The sequence below is a fragment of the Rhagoletis pomonella genome, unplaced genomic scaffold (genome assembly GCF_013731165.1).
Source record: "Rhagoletis pomonella isolate Grant_MI unplaced genomic scaffold, Rhpom_1.0 Rhpom_scaffold_00002, whole genome shotgun sequence".
NCBI lineage: Eukaryota > Metazoa > Arthropoda > Insecta > Diptera > Tephritidae > Rhagoletis > Rhagoletis pomonella.
In genome coordinates, this window is record NW_023458556.1 from 70,294,085 (window position 1) to 70,318,946 (window position 24,862).

At 35.8% G+C, this 24,862-nt stretch overlaps 2 protein-coding genes and 1 pseudogene across 4 annotated transcripts in view; 2 read left to right on the forward strand and 1 right to left on the reverse strand.

Annotated features, from left to right (window-relative positions):
* Positions 1–24,862, forward strand: part of LOC118734032 (glutamine-dependent NAD(+) synthetase) — a 400,175-nt gene that overhangs the window by 170,723 nt on the left and 204,590 nt on the right. The gene's annotated exons all lie outside the window — the stretch shown is intronic.
* LOC118754595 (cytosolic carboxypeptidase Nna1) overlaps positions 1–24,862 on the reverse strand; it is a 213,519-nt gene that overhangs the window by 170,194 nt on the left and 18,463 nt on the right. The gene's annotated exons all lie outside the window — the stretch shown is intronic.
* Positions 11,776–23,531, forward strand: LOC118734379 (annotated as a pseudogene).

Below are 24,862 nucleotides of genomic sequence, written 5' to 3' on the forward strand. Positions count from 1 at the left end.
TTTGCCAGAGACCAACCCCCGCTCCCCCCGAAAAAAAATCCTGGCTACGGCCCTGTGTGGCGTAGAACAAATTTCAAATTTATTTGTTGAATTCTAAGCATTTAATGTTCACAATTTCACAGTTTACACATAAAATGTTTAAAATGTGCTCTAGAAAATTTTTGTTTAAATTTACGTATATAAAGAGAGTTGATCAGTTTCCTTTCTACTTTTACATACCAAATTTGTCGCGCAGGGCAAAATTACACCTAAAATGTTTAAAGCTGAGTAAATATGAGCACTTATTTTTACTTTAAAAATTTTAGCAATTTTAAACATTTTATGTGTATATCTACATATGCGAATGTTTTGTACACCTAATGTTAAAAATCAAATCTTGAACATCTTATGTCTATATTTGCACAGATTTCGGCTGAAAAATAAACGCTTTTCAGTAGTAGTTTTACATGCACTTTTTAGAGTGTAATAAGTAGTGTAGAGTGCACTTTTTTACCCGACTACCTAATGGAATCAACGCTGGGCAAGAAAGCCATAACTCGTTAGTAGTTTACCTTTATAAAAAACAGGTCCAAGGTAGTTCACAAAGAAATATTCACGAATTATTTTTACCAAAGTTGGATAAGAACCCACCAAATCACTTGTCCAAAGCGAAGTTTTTAGGTATTTCTAACACCAAAATATATAATCTTAATATTTCCTCTGGAGTTCACATGGAGAAAGGGGATATGTTTTCGATCAAAAGTTAAGAATTTATACTAGCGTACCTGGTGAACTTCGTCTCGCCCAAAATTAATTTTATGTTGGAATATTTTGGTACAAAAATTTTACCAACTATTCCCGCAATGACTTCCAGTGGCAGTTTTAACTGCTGGTCTACACTCTAAAAAATTTTTGTTTAAATTTGCGCATATTAAGATAGGTAACCAGTTTCCTCTATTAATGAATGCAAATTTAAACACTGCTTGCTTACTTTTACTTATCATATGTGTGGCATAGAACAAATTTCAAATTTTTTTTTTGAGTTTTAAACATTTATTGTTCACATTGTCACAGTTTACACATAAAATGTTTAAAATTTCCTCTAAAAAATTTTCGTTTAAATTTGCGCATATAAAGAGAGGTAACCAGTTTCCTCTCCTAGTGTGTGCAATATTAAACACTGTCTGTTTACTTTTACATATCAAATTTGTCACGTAGCGCATACAAGGGGTGGGTTTTGGGGTTAAATTTATTATGATTTAAGAAATTTTGATAGAAAAAAATTCCTTTCCATTTCTTGTGCGTCATTTTGTAAAAATTTTTCTTTTTTCTTGAGAGCTCTTTAAAGTTTAACTGCGAATGAAAACATTGTCCTAAAAATATGCAATGCAAACTCACTTACTGTTGCCTTTTACACTTTACAGCCTAAAAATGTTTACCACTGATATGTACTTAATAAGCATTCGAAGATTTAATTTGCTAACTTCGAATTCATTCCACCAAAATGAGCTACATGATAAAAATACAAGTTACAAAATGAGAAACCAGAAATCGACGAAAATGAATAAAAAAGTGTAAAGATTTCGTGAAATTATTTAATTTGTGTATATTACAACTCTTTTGTAAAATTTTGTTTTACTTTTGAAAGTTGAGTGCATCTTTAACCGTTAATTTTTTCATGATTTAATGATCGGATCTAAACCAAATTACGGGACGACCCTTAAGGTACCATCTTTCCAGTAAAAAAAAAGAATTATTGGAATCGGTTCACGCGGTGCAAAGTTATGCGGTGGAATAAATAAAAGAAGTAAAAATACTCCGAAGAATTGATAACCTCCCCTTTTTGAAGCCGGTTGAAAATGTCTGAGTTCTTTGTAAATTTTATGTAAATAAAATGAAATTGATGAAACTTTAAAAAGTTTATTTATTTATTTCATACTGTACATAAAACTTGCATATATATATTTTAAAGAGCGAATTTTCAGTATTTTCTGATTATATATTTTTAGAAGTATAAACTCTTTCCCCCCAAAAATATATTCCTGCGTGCGCACCTGGCATTTAGCATTTATTATTTGTAAAAAAATATATTTTTGCTTTCAAAATGTTTGTAATTTTAAACATTTCATGTGTATATTTTAAACAACTCATGTTCAAAATCAAACCTTGAACATCTTGTGCGTATACTTGAACAGATTCTGGTTGAAAAATAAACACTTTTCAGTAGTAGTTTTACATTCACTTTTTAGAGTGTACTCTGTAATGCAATACGAAGGAGCAATGCGATGCGAAAGGCAAATACGCCGTAAGTAATATGCTGTGACGATTGCCTATCACATCGCATTTCTCTTTCGCATCGCATTACAGAGTAGGCCACCTGTTCTGATTATGGTTTTGTGGTCGCTGGAATGCATATCTTCCATTGCCATCTTAAATAGCCTAACCAAAGCGTTGTATCCATGACGAAGTTCTTACAATTTTCCAATGATTTAACGTTTCATAGCACAGTTAATCGCACAGCACTGATCAATTTCGATATCAGAGTTGCCAACGAAATAAATTCGTTTCAGTTATTAAGGTGATTGTTTCTCCTGAGGTCGTCCTGTATGAATTAGCGACGCAGTTCACTTCTCAAACTGCATTTTAATGCCCAAGTAATGGGAATTATTGCGTATGGTGTTGCTACATGCACCCCACCCATGGTGGAATTACACCAGGTGAAGTGATATTAGAGTGAGAAGAAAGATTTTGGTACTGCCTTATTTGAAAATTTGCCTATAAAATGTGACTATTTATACATAAGGCAGTCGAATGTCAGAAAATAAAGCGAGAAAGCTGTTTTATTACTTCACCTGTTTATGGCGCCATTTATCTCACCTGCTTGTACCGAATATACGTTCAAATTTAGAAGTCAGAGAGTAGGTAAAATTTTACATATTTTTACATCACTATTTCGTACTACATGTTCGCTCCATCTTCGTAAACGAAATCCCCAGTTCGGATATAGTGAGGCAAGTGATGATAATGCAGACATTTTAACTGAAAATAAAACTCAAAACAATATTCTCTGTGTTATACACATACTGCAAACAGGAACGGCCATGCCATGGCGGAATTAAGGCGGACCTACATAGCTTGCGTATCCTTATGCGCGCATTTGACATTTACGCTTAGAAATCAAAATTCATACAATTATCCCACATTTTGATGCGTTGCTGTGTAGGTGCTGTCATATAAATTTGCATGATGCAATAATGAAAGGTGTTATACGTTGGCAACTTCTCGCTCTAATCCGCCATCTTGAACTACCTTAGGAGAAGCTGTGTTGTTTCTTTGCTATTTTCACTGAACATTTACCAAAATATTAGAAAAAAAATCTGAACAAGCTACATTGATTCAATTTTCGTTGTTCGTTTTGTTCTTATTCGCTGACATTTGTTTTCCAATTGCGTGAAATTTGGTAAGTATTGTAATAAAACCGAATTATTTTACAAATAAATTATAATTTTGCATTTATTAGGTCATTTCGTTAGTGTTTTCCTGACCGACCTGTGCTGGTATTGTGATTAAGAGCTAATACACGTAAGTTACAACATATTATTTTGACTTTATTGATGAACCATTCCATTTGAGCTCTTTGTTATTTCAAAACCTAATGAACCATTTATTCGCAGATTTTTCGGACGATTCTGCTGTGCTGCGTTTCTGCTCCGCCTGTATATTGCTCCGCCCGTATTTTATAGTGTTGCGTTCCTGTTGCGCCTTTGCATTAGTGTGTGCGTTGTGATTTAGACACGTTGAAGTAAGTTGAAACCAGGTTTTTGTTTGTTAAAAACCTAAAAAACCATTTATTTGCAGATTTTTTGTATGCTTCTGCTGTGCTGCGTTCCTGCTCCACCCGTGTATTAGATTGCTGCGTTCCTGTTAACATACATATCGTCGCTTAAAGTACAAAACCGCGTAACTGACATTTGCTGCTAAAAATTGGATTCGTTCACACACGTTTTTGGCTCAATCCTTATCCATTCTTCCTGAAATATACTAGCCAAAAATGCGATTGCTTTTTACAAAAAGATAACCATTTTGAAATATGAGTGTTTTTACTCTCTAGAAATTAATTTATGCAACCTCGCATACGTGGGTTTGCATTATCTCTATACGCGGTTTTGCAATTTATTGATACATGGTTTTGTACTTTAAACGACGATATGTATGTAGATGTATGTACATGTATATCACATATATTGACTTAGATATGTATACACAATTAATGGTGTACATAAATTTTTTTATATTGAAACTAGATATGTATATAGTACATATTTTATTATTATTATTCGGTTCAAAAAAGTCCTATCTCAAATAAAAATACTTCGAAAATGTGCTGAGATAGGGTGTTTTTGAACCGAGTTCCGAGATGGGGCATTTTTCAATCAAATTCTAAAATAGGGCGTTTTTCAACCAAATTTTGAAATAGGGCGTTGAGAAGCTTTCTGATACCGGGCGTTTTCGACCTGGCTGCCGAGATAGGTCGATCTTCTACTCAGCCATCGATATATGGCCGAAGTTTTCGTTATATGGAAGACGATTAAACACGATTTGTTTTTAATCGATTCTAAGAAAACTAAGGTAATTTTTAGCCACTTCAAACTTGCATATAATTAGACTAAAATTGAAGGGGCTATAAAACTGAGTGCTCAAAAAAATTCTAACACTTCTGAGAAAAAAGTTTGAATTTTGGGTGAAAATTTGTTGTATATTTTGTAGTTTTCTACGAAGTTTTAAAATTGGGTTTATATGGGTTTTGTTAGAAATTCAACTTTACTTTTGTTGCAAATTCTTAGCAATAAATAAATTAACATGAGAGGGAAATAATATCACTTTGAAATGGGGTTGCTATTGATATGACCGATACTGTATGTATGTAATAAATTTTGTACAATTAAAAAAGTGGATTTACTAAAATGAACACAACGTATTAATTACAAATTCTGAAATATGTCGCTAATTTCAAAAACAAATAAATAAAACTTTAAAAAGTAGTCAATGCTTGCTGTATGACACGAACTTGGATATACGTGGACTTGGGTAATGTATAATTCCTTATATGATTCCTCAAAGTATCCCTTGTATAACACTGTGGAACACAAAAAAACCTTAGTGCGACTATATCAGGTTTGATAGCTGTTGGTCATACCAATAATGCCTCATACTAAGATTTACTAGATCAATTCGTGTTCTCCGAGAAAAAAAATTTTCACGATCCAAAAATCTGAAAAATTGTTTTTCTCCAAATTTTGAACATTTATCGTTTTTGGCCTATATTTTGTTGAAAATACCATACAAAGCAAATATAGGGCAAAAACCAAAGAATTTTCAAAATTTTGAGAAAATAATTTGGCGGCTATACTCAGATTTTTGAATCGTGACATTTTTTTTTTCTCGAGAACACGAATTGATCTAGTAAAACTGAGCATGAGGCATTATTGGTATGGTCAACAGCTATGAAACCTGATATATGCGCACAAGAAGCCCATATGAAAGAGGGGGACAAAAGATCACACGTAAATGAATTCCTCTTTTTGGCCTGTACAATATAAGGGACACATTTCAAATTCATAAGGGATAATTTTCTTAGTGATGCGGCTCATAAAGGGAATTATATAAGCCATACTGTTCTAGCTGGGTATTCATCAGCTCGAAAATTTTAAGCATATTATCATATTCCTGTGAATAAAAACACGCCCAATTTTATTATTTTAATTATCTACAAATTTATGAGACTACCAAGCCATATATATACCTATTCTGATAATCGAAACGCTGTTGAGAAGGCATACAACACCTTTCATTATTGCATCATGATAAATTTGTATATTCAATTTTTCTGTCAAACGCACGCATACGAATACGCATGCTATGGAGATCCGCCGTTATACCAGGTGAAGTAATTACAGCGAGAAGAAAGATTTTGACACTACCATATTTGAAAAACTGCCTTTAAAATTTGACTATAGGACAGCCGAATGTCAGAAAATAAAGCGAGAAAGCCGTTTTATTACTTTACCTCTATATTACGCCATGGTTCCATGCAAACATTTTAAGGTTTTCCAGCAATGTTTTCAACATATTAAAAAGCATGCAGACAAAATTCATACAAAAGCGCTATGTCCAATTTGCCGGGCAGTTATTAAAGACGACGCTTTACCTATATGTTGTTAGACTTTTCATAAGTAAAACTATTTGTTTAATTGTATTTTTGGAACAAATAAAGTTATTTTTCCTTCTGTCAGTAAACTGTTTTTGTTACAAATAGTATAAATAAGCAATGGGAAATAAGGCAAAATTTATTTTATTTCCAACCTTTGTTGGAAATAAAGCAAAACTCCGATTTTGGTATTATTTCCCATTTAAAAGTGAAATAAAGCAAATTTTGCGTTATTGCCGTTTGTGTTATTGCTATCTACAAGTGGGTTATATTTTATCAATTGATAATTTTTTTTCTGCAGGGCGCTCTGCATGCTGGGGATGCGTATGTACACTTACATATATATATACTCAGATGTGAACGGTCAAATATGTGCGTAATAAATTTTTTTGAAAATATTATTTTTAAATACGAACATTTTTAAACGATATTCAAATATAACGTATTAATTTTTACTATTCATTATTTCCCTCAGTGTACATATGTATCTACATATGCCCGCTCTTCCCTTTACAAAACAAAACGAAAGTTTAGTAGGTAATTTAAAATTGCATTCAACCACTTCACTCTTTGTGTTGTTCCTACATACATAAATATTGTACACGTGTGTAAGTTGTTGCCTGCTCAGTTTATGAACTTGTAAAATATTTATGTATGTAGCTCTGTTATTGCACAGTTGTAACGCAACTAACAGTAAAATACTAGTAGTTAATGCAGCTACTATCTCATCGTGCCTCTGGTGACTCTTGTTTCGCGGTGTCCTGTGCTGTTCGAGCGATTTCACATGAAATAGAACTCGCAAAGGTGTATGAAATGGCAATGCGCGCACTTTTGTCTATGCAGCTTTTTTGTTTGTTAAATACTCATGCATATTCAACTGATGTGATGTTAGTATTTGCTCACCTTTCGCATGCATGGAAAATATTGACGCTTTACATATTAGTACACACATGTACATATGTACAAATGTATGTATGTTCTTACAAGTAGTAAAAATATATGATAACAAACTTGTGTGAGCGAAAACAATACAAACGAGTAACAAGTAAGAAAGTTTAAGTTCGGGCGGAGCCGAACATTAAATACCCGGCGCAAGTATTACATATATGCTTTTTCACCTTTCTGAAAGCTACCGCTACATGGTAAGCCGGGGTGTATCAATTTTGAGTAAATTAGCGTCCTTAAATTTCGAAATATTGAAGTTTCAAGCATTTCTGAAATTTACCGTTATATGAAAAGCGGCCGTAACTTAAGTCCGATTTCAATAATTTTCAACGTTTTTCTTCTATGCGGCAAGCACAATAACCATACCGAGTTTGGTACAAATTGGTAAAGGGTGAACACACCAAAACTGCGACACTTAGAAATTACTACCAGAAACAAACTAGAAGGCTTTGAAATTATTTTTTTTTATATTATATAACTTGGAAGTTTAGATGTTATTAAAATCTTAAAATATTAGTTATTATTTGCTCCATATGCAAGTGATCAGTATTTTCATCGCACACGCGCCATCATGTTCTGCACGACTGCATCATCGATATTACGCGATGCGCACAACTACTTTGTTTTGCACTCTTCAATGATTTTCACTCTTTCACCTGTTTTCTTCAAGATTCCTTTGACAATTGACTAATATTCCCCAATAGGACGTGGCTCTGGGCTATTGGGTGGATTGCAGTCGTGAGGTACAAAATTGATGTTATTTGCATTATACCACGGCAATGTGTCCTTGGCATAGTGGCAGGTTGCCATGTTCGCCTAGAACGATGGCCTACTCCTTATCTGATGATAAATGACAGAAGACGCCTTTTGAGGCACTCATCCCGATAAACTTGATCATTCATTGTCCCGGATGGGAAAAAAGGGCTGCTCTTACGGCCGCCGGAACAAATAGCTTGCCAAACCATGTGGTTTTTGGAAATTTGGACTTCATTTTCAGCTTACAACTTTCAGGGGCATCTTGACGACTTGCAGCAGTATAAAAATCTTGACCTGCAATATTTTGAATTTTTATAGCAGTAGGTTTCGCAGTCCATAACAATGCAGTTGTATTTTTTAATTTAACATGTACTTGCGCCTCGGCCTGGCGCTGTTTGAGCTGTAGAACATCTCATTGAAGCTTTCCGCTTTACCTTTTGTACGCAAAACTGCGATCTCCGTACGGATTTTGCAACATAACGCGACAAAATCTTCGGATCTCGCGAAAACGCATTGAGGACCTTCCGAGCACTGTTTTTATCACTTTGACCATGCTAACCCCCGCTCCCTGGTTTTCTCGTAACTGTCAGGCCTTATTTGTACCGATTAAAAACCTGCAAACTGTCGAATAGTGCACTCTTTAATTTTTTAGCAATTTTACGTGTACTTAAGGCCGGATCATTTATAAACTCGTGCAAAATGGTTTGTCTCGTTTCTAGCTCGGTTGCCATTTTTAACTCAACTAGGAATCAAATTCAAATGAAATTTCTTCTACGTTCAACTAACGCCATGGTCAACTTATGGTATTTGAATTTCAAAATATTGAATTCGTTTGGGTAAGTTATAAGCTTCCCAAAGTGTCGCAGTTTTGGTGCGTTCACCCTTTAGAACGGTTACCGAGATACATATATGTGATCATAAGTGGGCGGTGCCACGCCCATTTTCCAAAATTTGATCATAAACGTATTTCTTGGTAAAGAATTGTTGGAAGCACCAATTTTGAATAAATTAGCTTTAATATTTACTGATTTATCGAAGATTTTGTATTTCTCTAAATTACCGTTATATGGGATGCGTGGTTATTGTCCGATTTTTAAAATTTTAGTATGCTGTACCAAGGCCAACAACTGTGCCAAGTTTGGAAGAAATTGGTGCAGCGGTTACCAAGATATACACATGTAACCATAAGTGGGCGTGGTTACGCCCATTTTCCAAAAATTTATAATATTCTTATTTTTCGTTTACGTTTATGGTAAAATTTTGGAAAATGGGCGTGGCACCGCCCACTTATGATCAAATATATGTGTATCGGTAACCGTTCTACCAATTTGTACCAAACTCGGCGTGGTTATTGTGATTGCCACATAAAAGCAAAACCTTGAAAATTATTGAACTCGGACTAAAATTGAGGCCGCTTTTCATATAACGGTAAATTTCAGAAATGCTTGAAACTTCAATATTTCGAAATTTAAGGACGCTAATTTAATCAAAATTTATACACCCCGGCTTACCATATAGCGGTAGCTTTCGGAAAGGTGAAAAAACATATATTTAATACTTGCGCCGGGTATTTAATGTTCGGCTCCAACCGAACTTAGACTTTCTTACTTGTTAGTTACTAAAATATCGCAGTTTTCGTATTTCTGGAAATTACCGTTATATGGGAAGTGGGCGTGGTTAAAGTCCGATTTCGCCCATTTTCAATACCAACCTACCATGGATTAAGGGAAACCTACATACCAAATTTCGTTGAGATATCTAAATTTTTGCTCGAGTTATCGTGTACACTGACGGACGGACAGACGGACAGACGGACGGACAGACAGACATTTCTCGATTTCTCTATTCATTCTGTCTTGTGCAGAAAAACACAAAATTGCACAAAAAACTGCACTCTTGTGATTGAAGTGTAGTGGAATAATCACGTTGCATCTCCCAGCAGTAGTCAGCCATAATGTAGCGGTCCCATTGGATCGGTACCTCTCTTCGGATTTTTCTAGGATCCATGATCCTCTGGGACTTGGTCAGCTCGAATGTGCATTTTGATGGACATACTGCATCCTAAAGTTTTAAGGCTCTCCAGCATGTCGTTTACGATCTCGCATATTTAGGGTAGGTTAGGTTAGGTTATCGGACTTCCTCCGTAGATGGAGGCCCACTTAGACACGACGGTGCTGTACGTTGTGATGCCCTAATAGCCCTGCCAGATAGAGTACTGTGCGTACGTGACACTCAAGGATGAAAATGATAAAGGTGTTGCCTTTGCAAACAAAAATCAGCTGTTCTTTATGACCGCGCACTTGAGGTTTGGACAAGTTAATTTTGCACATACAATAGCAATACATTCGCACTTTTTTACCTATATATTCACACTTCTCTCATTGTCTTCGCCACTGTCTTTAAATTTCCGAAGAAAATGTATTGTCTGGACGCCTACCGTGCTCAAAAAATGTGACAAATAATACATATTCTCAATTTTCTTGTCTTGTATGAACGCAAGGTAATACAGCTGTCAGCTGTGCCGAACCTACTTGCGTCAAACGTTGAGTGTTGGCCAACGTTTGTTGGTTCCGTCGACGCAAGGGTTGGTAATCTGGCGCTCTGTATGCAAACGCACGCAGTTCACTCAACTGTCAGTTTCATCCTTGAGCGGACCACACGTAACGTGCTGTATGTGGCAGGGCTATATGAGGAGAGAGGGAAAGGAGGGGTAGGAAAAGGGAGGGCGGAGGGAAGGTAGGGGAACTTCGAGTATTGTACCATGGGAGTGCAATGTGGTATAGTCGCTATCTTCAATTCTGGCAAGTCTTCAACATCCGTTATTACCTTAACGTGTGATGACTAAAAAAAACGGGGTTAAAACCAGCTGGTTTTCTTTAAAGTCGCACAAAACATGTGATCCAAATTTTAAAGTTTTTTAACTGCAAGAAATCAATTTTATTTGTTGAAAAAAAATTGATTTAGAAAGAAAAAAAGTTAATATCGGGTAATAGAAAGTTTATGTTTTGAACATTTTGTATGATTTTGTCTGGAAATTTTGAAAATCGGTTATTGCGGTACACAAGAGGTCGGTTAAGGTATTACAATACCACATTACCCTTCATACGTAAATTTTTAATTACTTGGACACCACTTTTATTCTATACGCCGAAAATAGGGGAAATCCGAATGTGGGAAATCCGAACATGATATAGGCGATAACAGCTGCGTTATCGTAATATGGTACAGTATACCACATTATCCGAACCATATATACCACATGACCCTCCAATTTTGGAAGTAGGTATTTTTTGGGTTCTTTTAAATTTTTTTTTCCATAACTTTGTTATTTTTAACCGACTTCCAAAAAAGGAGGAGGTTATCAGTTCGTCGGAATATTTTTTTTTTTTTTTTTTTTTTTATGTATGTTACCGCATAACTTTGGACCACGTCAACCGATTTCGATAATTTTTTGCATCGGAAAGGTAGTGTCTCAGAGGTGATACCATACTAATCTGGTTAAGATCCGATCAGCGGATCATGAGATTATATATATATATATTTTTTTTTATATGGAAGCCGGTTTTTTTTTTGCTAAAAATTACTAGTTGAATATATGTGTTTCATTGAAAAATATTTTATAACTTAAGTTTCATTGTTCTCGAATAATAAATAATAGTTACAATAAAGCTCGTACATTTGCTACAGATTTCAAAAAACAAATACCTATACCACAATACCCGAAGTTCCCCTAAGGGGGAGGGAGAATGACGACACCTATGGCTTTCTGTAAGAGAAACGCCCCGTGCTCGCAGCGAAGCTCTTCAAGCGACTTATGTTCATCCCCGAAAGCTCATCGGGAATGTGAAAAAAGTGCAACCCGAGGTGCTTAAACCTTAGGCTCGCAAATGCAGGCCACCAGAGCAGCAGATGTTGAGATAAGTCCACCTCATCATCCTCCATGCAGCTTGTCCAGTAAGTGTCATCGATGATATTCAGCCTTACCTATCGCGCAATGGCCAGTTAGCACTCCCACCAGTAGCGAGAAATCTAACTTGCTTAGTCTCAAAAGCTCCCCAGACCGCCTCCGGTCTACAGAAGGATTTCCACCTTGCATTCCAAGGTCTTCGCCCAGCGTCGCTGAGCTGTCTAAACGCCCATCTGTCCAGAAGCAGGCCGCACGAGGTTAGGGAAGCTCCCAAATCTCCTCTATCCGGAAGTAATTCCTAAAGGGTTCCCTGTCTTACCAGCTCATCGGCCCTGTAATTTCCAGCGATTTCGCAGTGACTTTGAGTCCAAATAAGCTTAACAGTGAGATAATCCGATGCGGTCGATAAAGGAGTCAGACACTCTTTCACTCGAACGCACCGTTAAGGAGCTAAGAGCCTTGATAGCTGCTTGCCTGTCAGAATAAATATTCACCTCCCGAAACGGTGTTACACTAGAGTGCAACCAATCCGAAGCCTCTTTTATTGCGATCACCTCTGATTAGAAGACACTGCAGTGATCCGGTAACCTAAATTTCAGACTGATGGAGAGTTTTTCACAGAAGACACCTCCACCTGTCTTTCCATCCAGATCTTCGAGTTACTTGACTTATAAATACCTAGAGAGTTTAAGTGGCTTCAACGAGCGAAGTCCAAGCAGGGCGTTCCAAATCGTTTGCTAAATTTAGGAAAGCAGAACTCTTTATTAATACTCTCATTTGTGAGCCATTAAAAATGCTCGGTTTTATATTTTCTGCGCTTAGAGCCGGAAATTTTCTTATTATATATGAAAAAGATTGTACATTTTTGTCTAAGGTTTAAACAAATTTTCTCAAAATTGCCTATGTATTATGCCAGACCCATTTCCAGAATATCTAAAGCCGTGCACATCAGAACAAAAAACAGTATATGCATCGGTTATTTACCAAGAGGAATAAGTCAGCATTTTTCCGGTATGACAAATTTGATGTAGTTCAGCAGAGCTCCTTTAAACGAAGCGAATAACATACATAAAATTGTCATATGGAAAAAATGCTGACTTGTTCCCTTTGAAGATTTCCCTCGAATGATGGGCCATGAATGGAATGAAATGTTAGAATAGGTGTTTCCTCTGAATATGGCAAGGGTCTGCTAGCCGAGATCACTTTTCTAACGTTAACGAGGAAAATTACAAAAAGCCATCAAAGCGAATTATCCGTTCTTTCCCTTGCATAGGCACTCCAAACCACATTCGGATTCATTTACCACCGACCCACTGTCTTAACAGTTCACAGCACAGTTAACAAACACGGCTTGTATTCATCCACAACTTTCGATTTGAACCAGGAAAAATAACCCTTTCTTTAACCGACTTCAAAAAAAGGAGGAGGTTATCAATTCGTCGGAATATCGAAAAAATTTCCGAATAATTTCAGAGCCAGAATTGTCGGCCACATTTTTTCTGTTTCATAGATGTCTGTAGGCAACTGTGACAATTTTTGGAAAGCGACAGTGACAATACTGGAATATTGTCGACAATTGTCTGACAATGGTGCTGACAATTGCCACTCTGACAAAATTGTCTCGACAATAGTGATAGAACGACATAGCTCCGTCTGAAAGTTTTCACAGGAGAATTTTGTAAATTTGTTCATATTATAATTGCGCGCATTTCAATACTTTTACATGATTTCAATATTTGTAATAACTAAAATAATGCAAATGCAATTATCGTATATGAATCATGGCAACAATTTTAAAACCCGACAACGAAAATTTTGCCACTTTTGGAATTTTTCATGGAACTGAAACCGGGGTGACCAAAGTTTTTACGAAACAAAACACCCACCAAACTGTCGAATTGTCACTGACAATACGGAAAATGCCTGTCGTGGCAAAATTATCACTGTCACTTTATGAAATAGGACCTTGAAGGTCTCACGAAATCTGGCAAAGGAGTTTTATAGTTTTGATACTAAGGGCTTGTCATTTATACCATTATTTCTGTATTATTTCGGATCTTAGTTACTTGACTCTTTGTCTTCCGAGTTCAGTTTATTTCCCTAATACAACCGGCTCAATCAATTAAATTCGCCGATATTTTTAATAGAAATTGGATTGTTGACATATCCTTCTTTGTATCTCTCTTAAGCTTGAACAAAGCACTTTCGACGTTTCTGCTTACAAAACACATGTTCTTACATACATATGTTTCACACAATTCTTTAAAGCGTAACCAGCATCGTTAACTTGTAAACTCCCATGCAAATCTCTTGCAATTTGCTGATTGCTCAAAGCCTTGAGCTCCTAAAACCGCAATTAAAATGTTTGCGATTTTTTGTGTATGTTTACCAACATGTGAGTACCATTCACGTGGCGCCGGTGAAAAGGGGTGAAACAATCGCGCTTGTTAAAATTTTAAAATGCCACTTAACAATGTTACGAAATTTAATGGGTCCTTTAGGGTGGCAGTTACTACAGTGAACGCGACTTTTCACGGTATACATACATACATACATCCATATGTAAACAAGTGTACACAGGTGAGCAAAAGCGGAGCTGCCACGCTTTTAATTCCCAGCGCTCGCCATTTCTGTGTTATTTTGCTCGCAACTAACCACCGTTAAAGGTGCTGAACTGTCAACAAACGCTCGCTCGAGCACAACTTGCCCGCCGTGAGTGCTAAGCCCTTCACAAATCTGCCTGATTCATTGCCGTAGCGCCCCAGTGGGAAAAAGGAATGTATGGTAGTCGAAAAAGTAACCAGTATAACAGCCGTTTTCAGGTTCGAAAATGCATTTTTCCCCTATGGCGATGTCCCACGAAAAGTGGGGAATTAAATTTTGCATACGTAGTATCGAGGAATGTAGTTAAAATATATTAAGGAACCATCATAAAATTAGGACTATTTCTGGATTTTTAACTTTTTGATATTTTCTTCCCCAACTTTGACTATCTCGGGTGAAAAAAATGTACTGAGCTATAACTTTACATTACATAAAAAAATTGCTCAATTAATAAATATTTCAGAAAGGTGCCACACTTACTATTTTGAATAGAAAAAAAAGTTATAGCCGCTTTTGTGGGTAAAGGACTGAGACACGCTAGAATGTATTTAATAGATTTAAATTGAGTTTGCTCTTGTTACCGTCAAATGACATGCTAAATAGTACAAAGGTACATAATTACTTGCTTCTGACATTATTTTATGTTACTTACCGGAATTAGTAAAAGTGGATTTTGTGAAATTGGACCCTTCGAACATTGTGTTATTAATACTATGACAGAGAACACGCAGTATACGTCGCATGAATATGCGGATATTCACCTAATTTACGGTGAAGCTTGCTGTAATGCCAGAGCTGCTCAAAGACTCTATGCAGAGCGATACCCCAATCGTCGACATCCGGGTCGTGAAGTATTCGCCCGGACCCATAGAGAAATATATGAAGGTAAGTGATACATGCGTGCATGAGTTAACCTACTACATATATGGGTTCTGTAAATTAAGTTTTAAGGTGGCTGGCTGTGCTCTTTGCCTGCTGCCGTCTGCCATCTGCCATCTGCCACCTGCAAATGCCAGCTGCTTTATTATGCTGTTTAACAAAGTTTCGGTTTGTGCTTAAAATTTACCTAATTAAAGTTTCGTTTCAAAAATTTTATTCGACGATTTCTCGTTGCAATTTTCGCTTTGTATAAGTTTACAGATACATATGTACTTAGAGGAAAACTTATGCTTGTACTTTATTATGAAATGACATAAGTTTTCCCAAACCTTCACAGTTCAAAGTTGAATTAACGATATGTTCCCATATTGACACGCGTTGCTAGAAAATTAATCATACGACATGTCCGTTGGTTCTACCAGCACATTAAATCCATCACCACACTAAAAACTTTTGCCACGTATAACTGCCAGGGACATGCAATTTTCGTCATTTACGCAATGCTTTCAACAACTGTCAACGTGACTTGTGCGTCTGCTACTTTGCTAACTGCAATCAGCAGCAACAACCGCAGAAGCGCCTCAATTCGAATTGCATGTGACGTGAATGTCCTCCGGTCGCCAATTCTTGGTAGTTGCGTCAGAAGCAGCGTCGTCACACCCCTGCTGACTGTGGATTTTGCGAACAGTGGTCGCGGCCACTGTGGACTGACTCTTTGGTTTGTTGTTTGGTTGTTTCGTTGGCCGGTTGATTGCTGTTCGTTGTTGTTGGTAGCGGCAGCGGGCTAACCACCATATAGCTAGTTCACTGGTTGTAGAATAGTAAAGTGTCAGCGCTCTGTTGCGCTTTCTCAGTTGGAGACAAACTACGCTTTAACATAACTGATGTTGCAATTCTTATTCCTTTCACTACTCATTTCACTTCTTGTCATCGTTGAAGCTTATCTCACAACGAGAAGTGGCCGCGAATTTGTCTGTTTGTCGGTCTGCTCATTTCTCCGTTTGTGCCTTTTTACTGCCACTCCAATAGGCGTAATCTTTTTCTATACAAGTTAAAAAAGAACACTGGTTTAAATTTCATATTACATGTAATGCAACAACACAGCTCGTATATGTTAACCGAGTTGAAATCAACTTGGAAAGTTATTGGAAAATTCCAAATTAACCGTCAAAATATTTGTTCAAAATAAACAAAATGACAAATGCAAAACTAAATAAAAATACAATCACATTGGGCACGTTTAAAAGGCGCAACAGCTCAGCAACTGTTGCGATTGCACCTTCTGAACGCGTTGTTGTGTACTTCTGATCAACTGAACAGTTGCGTGATAGATGATCATAATATTTTTCTGATCATTTGAGACAACATGTTGGTGTGTACCTTTGAGAATTGAATTTGACCAGCTAATGTATCAAGCCGTTCAGAAGACGCATAACGATCACTGATTTTGTTAGCAACGGTTGGGCTCAGCTGCTCCGCTTTCCGAACCTACCCATTTATTTTCTTCCATCGACTGTCACAAAATGTAGACGTGGCATCAAAAGTATCTCTCGAAAAACTCAACGATCCGGTTAATGGAGTTTTGGAGTTCTCCCAAAAGAAGCGTTGAAATCGTGGTTTCTTGAAGACTATAGAATAAAAATTGGTACCAAAAAGTACAATAAAAGATGAAGGTGTGTGCCCTCAGCGACCAGCAGCATTGTACCAAGGTTGAAAGCAATGGTGTCGAATGCACGGATGCTGAAGCTCTAAAGCAATTGCATGGAAATAAGATGTGGGTGAAGAAACTAGCGAAGCCAGAGGATGCTTTATTGGCTTCAGAATCGATGATCAAATAAGTCCCACGTCTCTTACGTCTAGGTTTGAACAAGGCTGACAAATTCTTTGGTCTTTTGTCTTATACCAAATCTATGAAGGCCAAAATCGTCAACCATCAAATTCTAAATGAAGAATGTTTTGTTCCTGTCTATTGCTGAAGGTCACGCTAACATGCAGCCTGTCTATCAATTTCCTGTTATCTCTTTTTAAGCAGAACTAGCAAAATGTTCGTTCATTGCACATCAAATATTTTACACAGACCCAATATAATTATTATCCTAATATTTGGGATCAAAAACGTGGCCTTGTTTCAAGCGAAAATTTTTTTTGTATAATAATTATTTACGTCTTTTCATATTAATTATGTGGGACTTTTATTTTTTCCATCTCGTGGATCGTTTAATTTAAGATTGATGAACAACTACTCACAACTGCCGCGGACAGACAAGGCGGGAGTTCGAATCCTTCTCTCGGGAAAAAGTCTGATGATGTTCAAGTGATATTCGTGAAAACAGTTGCTACTTCTACCTCAGCTGGTTATAGGCTGTTGTGGTTTTTTACCAACTTAATAAAAATTATTCCAAATAAATTTTTTTGCATTCCAATAAATTTATATTGATTAAAATATGTTTTAAAAAACTAAATGACTAAAAAATTTAATAAAACACCAATTTTTTGAACTACAGTGACATCTGTTTGCGGTCAAATTTAAAAATAAATATTATATTATGATTCCTTAAGCCCAAAAACTTTTAGTTACACTTTTTCAATAAAAAGAAGGGAATTTTTTTTTCTCCAAATGCCGGTTTCTGGACAAACCACGTACTCTACAGAAAACCTAGGGTGACCCGAAAATTCTGACTTCAGATTCGGATTCAGCAGACCGAAAAGCTTTAGAAAGCGTTGAGAAACTCCGGAAGACTTTTTGCTTGTTGTACAGTGTAATTATAAAAATTCTGCAAAATAGCATCTAAATTTTCAAGTTTTTAATCAGATGTTTTAGAATTTTTTTGAGTATGCAGTTTTATATTGTATTAAATTTTAGTATAATAAATTGTAACTTTTAAGTTGCTAAAAAAACGCGTTAATTTTTTGCAATTTTTTCATGCATTTTCTTCCAAAGTATACTCAAAATTATTTTGTTTGGAAAAAGTGCGTAATACAAAAATCATCAAAAATCAAATTTTTTAGGAACTTCAAGCTGATGCATTTCATGCCACCGCGGCCACCTCTGTGCGCGACCTCTAAGGATTTGAATGAAAATTGAAGAAATTGAAGGTCTAGGTGACAAGAATATACGAGCAGAATATTTTGCCGATATGACTATTCACACGGGACTTAACTTTAAAGAAAACGTCATAGATACTTTTCTTTAAAGTGCTTTATCTTGAAAAATTTTAACGAAACTTAATGAAAAAAAAAATTATTTCTTCCCTCTTATTATGGACTTTAATTATAAGTTTTTTACATTAAAGTGCAACATATAAAAAAGGAAAAAAAATAAGTAAACATTTTTCTTTTTGATTTTTTTTTTGATTACGGCGTAATTGGCTACTTAGGCGTATGGACTCTAGATCGTTTAAATCTCGTGCAAAATGATAAGCAGACATTGAAATTTTATGAAATCGTATATTTTTGAATAAGGGAAAGGTGTGTAAAGAACAAAAACAATTACGGAGTTCACAAGATATTGTATACTGTCGTATTGTTGTATGTCGTGAACTTTAAAAGGCTAAAACTGTATTTAAAAGATTCGCAAGTTGCCATAAAAGTCGTATTATGAAATTTCACACCGTTGAGAAATAGTTGGTTGTGGTTTCAAGTCCTCTAAACATTTATTTAGCCGTTAAAATCTTTACGACATACGACAAGACGACACTTACGACATCTTGTGAACTACATAAATACGAATAAATCATATTAACTTTACTAAAGGTCTGAAATCACGAAAATCCCTTCAAGGAAATGGCAGAATTGAACTCTGTTGCAAGTTCGCATGGGAAATCTGCTTGCGACGGGATTGGAAGAAATTTTAGCGACTAATAGCTGGAGCAAGCCTTCAACTACTGACGTTACAATAATCTCGTACACCCGAAGCCCTCTACCAATGGGGTCATAATAATTTAGAGAAAAAGAAGGTGCTTAAAAAAATTTTTTTTTCTAAATTTTATTACGATGTTGCTTTGTCCAACGCTTGAGCGCAGGCTCTTGGATTGGCAGCGCGCACTACTTGCTGGAGTAATCGAATAATCGCACAGCCCTAAATTATACGAAATTCCAGTTTTAAATCTCAATACTGATATTTATTAATTTTCGTATCTCGACGTACATTTAGATGGATATGTAGGTATTTTTTCATCATTCAGAATATTGGCCTCATCCATCTTATTCTCATTTTCCAACTGGTTGAATTTCTAGGTATACCTTGGATTTAGTGGTTTTGAGCGATTGTGCTCAACAACGATTACCACTTTTACCAACCAACCCACTTCCTTCCACACACACTTCAATGTGCTACATGCTCATATTAACTATGTATGTATTAGCTCCTCTCCCTTGGCAAATGTACAAGCGGAAATAACCATGCCAATTTCTGTGCCGTTTTGTTAAATTGCACCGAAAACCTTAAAATTTTTCTGCCCTACTTCCTATTTTTTCTCAGTTTTCCTTGATTGCTGAGTTGGTTTGTGGTTTGAGGTTGAGAAGCTGGAGACTGCCAGGCAACCCAGTAGACAAATACCCACCCAACGCCAAATGAACAATAGTCGCACGACCAATGCAAGCAAAAAAACATTGGCACGAAATCAATTCAATTCAGTACACTTTTCTTTTCAATCCCGCTTGCTTTTCAATTTATGGCGCTGATGAAGAGGCACAACGCTGCTGAGGAAGAGGGCAAACAAAATGGTAGCGATGATGGTGCAAGTGAGTTGCTGTGACGCTGCTGGTGATTTTGTGATTGTTAGATGACTGTTAAAAAGCGTTAAAAAAGCAGAAAGAGAGAAACCACATAAAAAATAAAACTAAACCAAAAAAACGACAACAAAAGAAATTGGCACACATTGAATGGCTGCCATTGGCAATCTTTTATTCACTCAGCACATACACGTATAAACATTTTCTGGATCCACACATACTTACCCACCCAGCAGAGAAACGTAAATATTGCCGACAGTGCAGTCTAGTACAATTTTCGGTATCCAGAAACGAATAGAAAACGACTGCAGTTATCATTCGTTCGAAAAAGATGATGTAATTTGAAAGCAGTAATTGTGTTTCATTTGTTCAAGATAAACATTTGAAAGCATGGATGCGTAGTCGGCAGTGGCTGAGCGTGCCGCTATTTGTTAGCATCCAGGAGGTGCCGGGTTCGTATTCTGTCAGGCGCTTTCTTCAATTTATTTTACTTTATTTTATTTTTAACCATGAAAAAGTATCTGTGAAGTGCAGAAGGAAAGCGTATTGAACAAAAAATTCAATCAGACAAATTTCAGCCCAAAAAGTATCCGTTTCACAATCAATTTTCGGTACTTGGCTGTACGTACGTTTCTGCCGCAAAATGGAATCGGTTACCTCCACACTTCACCCACTTTTTTTTTGCTTTTTCGGGTGGATTTTTTGCTGGCTGGGTACTTACACTCTATATTCAATGGCTATCAAACAATGCGTACATTTAGCCCATTTTTTACACTCGCTCTAAACATTTCAACGATGTTTTCATTGTGTTGCTGTGTGCTGGTTTGATGACGTTGGAAAAAGTGGCGGATTCAATGGAAAGCATACAAGTGGCAGCTTCTATAGAAAACAATTCGGGTTTTACTGCTTTGTAAGTGTAGTTGCAGCAACGCTTTAGTGGGTGGGCGCAAATGATTGGTGGCGGTGTTTGAAGAGCTTAAGTTGAAAGTTGTATATAAATGCCAGAAAAAGGAACTTTTCAGAAATGTTCCGATTCCGGTAGAAACATATGTATATATGTACATCTATGAACTGAGCTCTCCTTTCATTGATAAAAGACAGGAAAAAAAAAAAACAAATACCTTAGTCCTTTTGGTAATGAAGCATTTTGAATTTCTCTTACTTCCTATATCAAAATATGAGTTTTCACAAAAAGTGGACTTTTCACTCTACACTCTAAACAGTGCATGTGAAACTACTACTACAAAGTGTCTATTTTTCAATCAGAATCTGTGTAAATATACGCACAAGATATTCAAGATTTGATTTCTAACGTTAGGTGTTTAAAATATACGCATATGAGATGTTTAAAATTGCAAAAATTTCAAAAGTAAAAATACATTTTCTACTAATAATAATCATTAAGCGGTCATATTTGCTCAATTTTAAACAGACCGTGTTTGATTTGCACACATTAGGAGAAGAAACTGGTTACCTCTTTTTATATGCGCAAATTTATACGAAAATTTTTTAGAGTGTAAGATAGCGATATTAGTATCTCAGCTGTAATTGGCTCTTAACCAGCAAAGCCTACACAGTATTTACACTCCACAGAGAATTTGCGACACGAAATTGCTAGTATTGATTTTAGCAAACTTCACAGGATAAAACTTAAGAGAAATATGGAAAAAGACTACACTGGTTGGGGAAGCAGAAAAATCTGTAGAGTGAACTTCTAAATCCCCATAAAGATCAGTGTGAGGCTGCTCCTTCAATGATTTAAAACACATATATACTCTGAAACAATAACGTTAATTTTCTTTCTTTTAAACAAAACCATGAAATGGTAAATGCAGATAATTTTTAAGTAAGAGTAGCTTATAAATAACTTGTACCAAAAATAATTCTGGTACTCCCTTACTTGTACATATATAGTTACGTATAAATATATATGTACATATTTCTTAAAGTATTATTTCTTGAAAACGGCATAACTTTCATAATTTTAGTCATTTTATGTGCAGCGAGCACTTGTCTGACATAGAAGAGAACAACGCCATCATAGATGAGGGATGACGGAAATTTGTTCCAAAATACACCATCTTTAAACTTTAATTTGGTTTCATACTGTGCCCAAAGAGTTATTATCTTCTACATATAGTTCCTAAGGTGAGTAGAAATGAGTAAGGTTGCAGGGACATGAGTAAAGTTGAAGGTTGAGTATGGAAAAATTCATTGAATAAACCTGAAAATTCATATATATGGGGCTTTAGACTCGCTGAACCCGATCCCGAGGTCCGTTAATCTCCATAGTGTCAGCTTCGAGGTCATTTGAGGGTCAACTTCAATAAAAATAAAAAATAATATTTTTTTTGTTGTCGCTGAAACCGAATATGGAGGTCCTTTGATTCCTCAAGGTCATCTAGAGGTCATGCCAAGGTCAAATTGGGAAGAATTTTATTGAATTTTCAGGTTTATTCAATTAATTTTTCCCTACTTGATCTTCAAATGACCACGAACCTGACGTGATGGAGGCTAACGAACCTCGGATTTGCATTCAGCATTTCGAATAACATAGGCATATATAGGTTTCTTTTAATATGCATACACTTTTTTATGTAATATTAGTACATAAATATTGGTTGGCATATGTTAAAAAAATTAGTATCTAAAGAGCCATATGGTTGCTGAAAATATTTTTGAACATATTAGCAAAAAATATTGTAAGGAACATTTTGACACCTAAACGCGATTAAAATCACAACCAGCAATTAAAAAAAAAAAAAAATTATTTAAATTAAATAAAGTTTTAAAAAAGTTTGAAAACCTTGAAATTGTTCTAGAATATTCGTTACTTTGTGAAAATTGAGAGGCCACTTCAGGAGTTTTTTACTCATATATACAAAAATCTACTATGAAATTAAATTTTTTGCTACTATTGCTCACGTCATTTACTCCCATTTATTCATGCCGAAATTTTAACCCAGGTGGTTAACAATACATATGAGCTGTTCAGTGCATCGATTAACTCCCCTTTTGGAAAAATCTTAAATTTAAGTGTCAAAGCACTTGGCATAATCATAACTTATTACGTTTATAATTACTTTATATAACATAAATACAATAGTACATAATATTTATAAGAACCTCATTTATTTGATTTTATATTCTGCCTTATCGAGTTTCGCCTGAAAAAAATTCAACCGAAAATTTGTCATGCGCCCATAGTAAAACCATGGGAACCAAAAGTGAAGTCAACCGGTTCGGGGAAAATAACTCATGATAAAGCTGAATATAAATAAAATTAAAAAAAGATAGTGTACATTATTTGATCGCATCTCCCAACTTTTTGTTAATGGAGTTAATCAAATTGAGCACTGAACGGCTCATGTGTACATATGAGCGATTTCAAGCTATTGTTTGTATGTCTCTGCAGAAGAGATTATATGGCACCGGAAGCCTGCCCTTAATATAATATGATCTATAGTACACCCATGGGAATGCATACTTCTCCCTTGCTCACCACAGGGCAAGTGCTAAAATATTTTCGACTTCTGCGAGAAATATTTTTTGCATTTTAGACGTGCAGGTGGCGAGCGGCATGCAAAACTATACCAAATGGCGAAAGTGGAAGAGAAATGCCATTCTTTGCAAGCGCGTCAGCTATACTTTTTTCAAGCGATCAAGCTATGCTTTAGCTGTCAAAAACATTTGCATTTTCTTAAGTTTCATTTCCAAAAGATCGCATTTTTTTCAGTTGAAAGTGCGTCTGCTTAGCCCGTTCTTGCTCTCTTGTAGTTCCAAGTGTCCTTTAAATTTTTAAAAACGTTTTAGGTGCAATTTTAATGACTTTATTATCCACACAGGGAGGCTATGCAAGAGAATCAAATAATATGCATAGTTTTCGTGAAGTTTCATGAAAAGTGGAATAAAATCCAAGGTAATCAAAATCTTTTTTCATTTTCACCACTTTTCTTTGAAATTGATCATTCTTTAAAATTAGATCATAACGAAGATTTTCCGATGCCCGCAAGTCCAGATATAAGCTCGGATCTTGGAAAAAAATGTACATATTCAAGTGAAGCGGAGTGTAGGTGTGATAAAATGTGTAATAGTTTTCAATAATTTTAGAAATTTTGTTTATGCATGTTTCTGAAATAATCTTTAAAAGAATTACAAAAAGCATTATAGAATGATTCAAAAGAAATTAAATGGAATTAGAAGTCGATGTCATCCCAAAGGTACATGCAGTTTTCTTTCACGTACAGTAATTTTGCGAAAGGAACGGAATGGGCTTAGCATTTTTCAGCGAACAAGCAATGGAGCTTGTTCACATTGACTTTCAATCTTTGTCTTCTTCTTATTTGGCGTTGTAACCGCCTAAGCGATTTCGGCCGAGTTCAACAAAGCACGCCGCAGTCGTTTCCCTTCTGTGCCAACTGATTCCAATTGGAAATTCCAAATTGAAGCCAAGTCCTTCCCCACTTGGTCATTCAACGCTGCTTTTCCTCAACTACCACTGGCAGGTTCCGAGTTCATCGGCTGAGATACTCGCCGTCGCCAACGAATATTCCAAGAGCCGCCTCATGAGATGTTGTCCATGCTTTTGCGCCATATACCAGCACGGGCATGATTAGTGACTTATAATGTGTGGTATTCGTACATCGAGGAGGACTTTCAATCTGCTTAGAAGATTAACAAAATTTCTTAAAATCATCTTGAATATTCGGAAAAGACATGTACTTGATGTTTTAAATTGTTTGAAAATATTTGTAACACTTCATAGTTATTTATACATAAATATTGGAAGTTAAGAAAATTAAAAAAAAATTAATAAATATTTTTTTAAGTAATTAAAATCATCTATTTTT